A 6,306-nucleotide genomic window follows, 5' to 3' on the forward strand; every position below is an offset into this window, starting at 1 on the left:
TCACAATGATTAAGGATTGCGGTTAAGGGATTTTCAAGGAATCTCATTCTTGAAGATTTTTTTTTATGTTTCACCTTACTAAAGATGAATAATCCAAATGAATCATATTATCTTTTTTTATGTAAATTAATTTGTTACTAAAATATTGGTTTAGATTTATTGGGTACTTAGATCTAGAATATTCTTATGGGAGGTGAAGTAAAGTAATTTATGGAACTTTTAATTGTCAAATTATTTAATGATATATTGATTTGATTATAAAGACTAAAATGAATGAAGGATGAAAATATTAAGAATTAAGACTGGTCAAATTTTTTATTCAAAAACTAAAAGTAAAAGTTTAAAAAACTTTAAAGAATAAAAACATAATCAAAACCTTGTTAAATTTGAACGTTTTGAAATTAATTTTGAGAGTTCTGGTCTTTTTAATTGACAAAGTCTGCAAGCATTAAAATAATTTGCGTTTAATGCATGTGCTGATTCCAGATTCCAGATCGCATACCAAACCCCATTGAAAATTAACAAAAGACCCAAAATTAAATATCTACCATGAGGATGAGATGACTCTTACGTTACCTTCCCTGACATTAAATTAAATTAACACGTACTTATAGATAAACAAGGTCAATTTCAGTTGTTGGCTTGCTGCTGAGATGTTTCGTTGCACATTTGAGCTTGACTTGACTCTAGAATTCAATGTTAAGCAAGCCTATATGTATTTGTCAAACGGTTTCAGATATAAATGACATTTTTAATAAATAAAACATTTAAAATACTAAAACTTTTTAAATTTTTTGAGTCATTATCTCATTGGTATAAAATATCGATCAGCTTTGACAATCATTAATTCAATTAAAAAAATCTATCCGATTATCTTTCATAAAATTTTGGAGATATAAGATTGATTCAGTGATTGAAAAAAAAAAAAAGATGAAAGGAGAAGGGATAAAAAGAGAAAATTGTGTTTGAATTCTCCAAATTGATATTTTTAACCTGATAAATTAGAAAGAAAAAAAAAATTCTTTCTTAGAATCTCATCTTTCGGATTGTTTTTCTCATCGGAACTCAATTTCAAACGTACCAACAATGTCAGTGAATTCCATATAACTCTACCATTATTAATGTTAGCATTATTCAGATAGTAATATTTTTTTAATTAATGAGGTGTTAAATTAAAAGAAAAGTGTGTGCATCCAAATATTTGGCCAAAATTAAACCATTTAGAAAAACTTCAAAACATATTGTCAATCAGTATTATCTTTTCAATGATTAATAAAATACTATCGATTTGTGTTAATGAAATTAACTATATGAAGCAAATTAGTGAGTTTCAAAATCACATAATGGCATTAAGCCAAACCAATGGGACAAATTGAATTCAACCTTAAATTCAAGGACGAACCTCTTTATCATAACATTTATTGTTATCATGATTGCGAGTTACTTAACTATGCCCTTTTTTAGGACCTCTTTCAATAAAATATAGTTGATGAAAGAGTTCCTTGTACAACAAATATAGAAGTTGGTTATGCTACTTTTTCCTAAAGCGGTAGCTGGAAGCTGAAGAAAGGAATATGGTGATTGGTGAAATTGAAACTTTTGTCAATTAAGTTAATTTGGTGGGCTGTAATTACGAGATGACAGAGAATAATCCCGATATGAATAAATAACTTACTCATCTCTTAGATGCTACGATCAAGATTAGGATAATGTATGCACAAAAAGTTCTGTGTAGGAAGCTTTTTTATTTTTGGGGCATTGAAGCAAAGAACAAAAATACAAACTACACACAGGGTATCATTTCACCTAGCCATGTCATACATTTTAGTATCCTCAATTTGTGGAGTTAGATGCCTGTGTTTATTTACTTTGATAACTTTCTACCCAATAATTATACTTGCATATTTTATATTTATAATTGGGGTAGGGTAGCATACTGTGTACAATGTATTCTGACTTCTTTAATCTATCACGAATAAAATAATGTGTATTCACAATGTGGTGCTAATTTTTCTAGTACAAACTAGAAAGATATGTTCTTCTATAAGAATATCATAAGAAGCATTGAAATCAGATTGCCATTAGAAGGATAGAAAAAAGGGCAATAAAGATTCCGTTGTAATTAAAGAAAAGTTTGTTTTGTTATGTGATGAGAGCTGGGAAGCACGTTCCAAAAGTGTAAGTTTTCTCGGTGATCACACAATGGGAAGCAATTTCAACCAGGATTCTCATTGAAATTAATGATCTTGCCTAGATCTTTCAAAAGATATAAAAACACATATAATATATATAATTAATAGATATTGGATTAAAGGAAGCTAGTTAAGTATAGTTGAGAGAGAAGGTGTATCATGTTTCATGTTTGTAATGGGTTTGATTTCCCAATTTTTTTCCCCCTAAAACAAGTTAGCATGTGATAACTGGTGAATACAGCATGTCTCCGTTTGCTCCGCCAGCTATTTGTCCCCTGGATACATAGATATGAGAGAGAAACTGAAAAGGGTCACTGGCTAGCGTGATCCACAAGGTTGGGTATATGGGGCGGCAAAAGAGGCACACATATAATTTATATTATATGATATGATGCAGTAAAGACAACCATATAAAAAAAAGTCACTGGTTTAACCAAAGCCAACAATAAGGCCATCTATTTTTTTCCCCACAAAATCTGCATGTTAAATTAGTAACCCATTATTGTTAATTTTACTAATAACAACTGTTCAAACCATTTCTTTTAGAGACCAAGTTCCATAGTTTGGAACATTCTAGGTGACAAGTCTCTCATCTGACCAAGCCTCAAGCCTTTGAGGCCAAGATGGAAACCTTTGCCCAACATCATCACATAAGGGGTATCTTGGAGATACAAAGTTGGCTTAATGGTTGAGAAAGAATAAAACAAGGAAAGAGAAAGAAATTACGAGTTCGAATCTTCCAATTGATATTTCTAATCATCTAACATTTATCAATAAAAAAATATACTCAAGACTTAGATCTCACTAGGATATAATTCTCACTTATTCTAACCAAGTCAAATGTCATGACTTGAATCATAATCACAATCATCACATAATGTTTCCTCAAATAATGATGTTCATCCTCATGTCCATCGTCTAAGTTTGAGCCTTTGAGCTCAATTAATCAAATGTCGCCTTAGACCATCATCTCAATCCTCATGTCTTTCATTTAGGTATGATCTTGAACCTCATGTCTCTCATTTAGGCAGGCCTAGGGCAGCCATTAGAAGGTGAATCATGACCAAAATAGATAATGGCAAGAATGCTCCATTCTCATTAGTCTTTCAGCAACTACAGCTACTTTATCATTTCATAGTTTCAAAGAACTGGTGACAAATTAAATTCATTTAACATCTCTCAACCATATATCAAGGAACTTCCACTAAAAGTTGGATTTAAGAAAGATAAGGATTGATTTATTCTAGTTATTCGTTTATTTTCTTAACGAACTTATAAATGATATTTAACGAACTTGGGATATATTATTTAGAATATAATCATGTATATCAACTTAACTCCCACAAAAAAGTACAGATGTTCTGCTAATTAATTCTCCCTCATTTTGAGACTTGCTAAATTTGACTTACAAACAAAAGAGTTACTTGAAAAATACGCATGCCTAGTCAAGTTGATATTGGCGGTGGTTGAATTTGGAATTGGATCGCTAACAGTTACATCTTTGCTATGTTTACGTCTGCGTGTAAGCTTTAAATTAAAATTTGCATGCATCAGTGACCAAAATGACGAAGGAAAGTAGCAGTGCATGTGATCCAAGATTCTTGGCCATTTTGCTCACCCAATGAAACCTACGTTATCTAGAATTCATTGTTTTTTTTATCGAAAAAAATCAAAAGATATATATATATATATATATATATATATATATATATATATATATATATATATATATATATATATATATATATATATATATATATAAGGTACCAAAAATACCAATTGAATTACATACAAAAAGCCCCTGGTCATACTATATTTATCAATAAGGTGTATCTAGAATTGATTGTGAATGCAGAATTAGTTTGCCTCCTTCAGTCCTTTTCATAGGAAAACGAATAATAGTTCTGACATTTCAATGTTTAGTTCGGTTGTTATTGTCAAGAGATATGTTACCACTTTCTTATATTATTAATTTGGTAATGTATACTTCTTTAAAAAAACTAATAATTATACAAATAAACCAACATTTAGATCCAATTTCCAATGAAAAGTAAAGTCTTAATAATTTTCGTAATAAAAATTCACATTGAAAGTAATTTTCGTCACATGTGAAACTTTAATTTTAATAAGGAAACAACACATATGACGAGGGTCACCACGAGAAATGTTGTAATACTCGTATAAGAGAAAAAGAAATTGTTATTATCATTTTAATTTTTTAATGTAACATTAATTTTTTTCCACTTATATCTCATAATATTAAATATTAATGCTAGAAAATAAAACCTATAAATGATTTAATGATGATATATATTCTCTGGCAAAAGTAACTTTATCAAAAGAGCTAAAATATAATTGTGAATCTATTTATATATTGAGGTAAAATACTATTAAAGAAAAATATAGTAAAAAAAATAATTAACTAATTATTTATTTTTAAAACCATAAATGTTTCAAAATCAATTAAAACAAAAATATGACATACAATGTGAGAGAAAAAATACTAGTAATAATTTTGTTATGATTTCTTCAATCAACTTATCCCATAGATTATTTGTAATATTATTACAGGAAATAAATGTTGCCCCTTACATTTACCGAAGGAGCAGGGGAGTTTAGAATAAAAAAAGGGAAAATTGTAACCACAAATCAAAATACTCTCTCTAGTAAACGAGTGATTTTTTAATTAACATATAGATTTTTTATATTAATTATTTTTATATTTTTAATTTATTGCGAGGTTTGCTAATGAGGCACTCGCTCATTCTCTATGCAAAGTGAATATATTTGTTGATTTATTAACAATATAAATCACATTGATAGTAAAAAAATATTTCTTGAATTATGAGAATTATCATTAAATATAACCATAACTTAATAATTTAATCCATTGAGTATTTTTGGAATAAAACTTAAATTTATGATATCATCATTTAAAATTAATTAATTAATTAAATTATATTTTTTATTAATTTTAATAAATTAATTATCTGTATTATATACATAAAATAGTACTAGTGAATATCAATTTTTTTTGATAAATCTAAAATCTATAGAGGAGAAGAGAAAGATTGGGTTGGTGTGCTCAATAATTGTTATTTGTTGTGTGTATAAGGATTGGTTGCAATGACCATCTATTGGTTTGAAACTGGGCTTTCACGAGCTTTTTCTGCATGTGCAATGAATGAACGAGAGCAAGTAAGGACTATCATTTGCTGTCTTCAAACTAGTAACGCGTCTTAATGAATTGGACTGAATTGAATTTTTTTTATTAACACAAACTGAATTCAAGCATAAGTGAATTTACAATAATTTCCACACATTACCCAATCAACTAAATTAAGCCCTTGAATGGATTGAATTGATTTTCAAAAAGAAAAATATTTAATAAAAGATATATTTACATTTTCTTATCTAGAAGATAGTGTCAAAAAGTTTATACTAACTCAACATCCTTCAACCAACTATACTAAATTCACTTCACAAACATATATTTATGTTTAAAAAATATGGTTTGAGTTTTTAATAATAAAAAAAGTAAATTACATTAATATAATTGAGGAGGCTCAGGCCCACCTTACCCCCTTAAATTATGTCCATTCTTCAAAAGGTGTAGAGCTGAATGACAAAATGGAAGGTGCATGAAGTAATTCCGGAAGTAGAGAAAGAGGAAAAAAAAAAGCCCAGCTGAAATGGAGAGGAGTTTTGGGGTTCGTATCCCGCGCTTTTGGGCCTCTAATCAATCCAATTCTCTTAACTTACTCAAGGAAGCTTTCTCTATCAATTGTTATGGAGGTAATATTCACACTCTCATTGTTATTATTTCTACTACCACTTTTTCAAAAGTAGTAAAAATAAACAAAAGTGCCTCTTGACACATTTTCTCCACCCCTTTCCCTTTCCTCTTCCCCCATTCTTCTGACCCTCCTTTCCCCTTTCCCTTGCTTTTTTTTTTTACACAATGAAAGTACGATTTCATTGTTCTCAGGGTTGAGATCAGAACAGAATCATATTTCTATTATAGTTTTTTTGCTTTGTTTTGGAAAACAACACAATAAAGTACGATGTTGTTATGATTTTCAACACAAAATATAATGAAATCACACTTCCATGA

The 6,306-nt window shown here is 29.0% G+C and overlaps 1 non-coding gene across 1 annotated transcript; it reads right to left on the reverse strand.

The window, feature by feature from the left end:
• Positions 1-6,151: 6,151 nt before the first annotated feature.
• Positions 6,152-6,306, reverse strand: MIR10441 (microRNA MIR10441). Its single transcript, NR_161737.1, has one exon. It is a non-coding gene; the product is annotated as a microRNA MIR10441 (primary transcript).

Source organism: Glycine max, chromosome 18 (assembly GCF_000004515.6).
Source record: "Glycine max cultivar Williams 82 chromosome 18, Glycine_max_v4.0, whole genome shotgun sequence".
Taxonomy (NCBI): domain Eukaryota; kingdom Viridiplantae; phylum Streptophyta; class Magnoliopsida; order Fabales; family Fabaceae; genus Glycine; species Glycine max.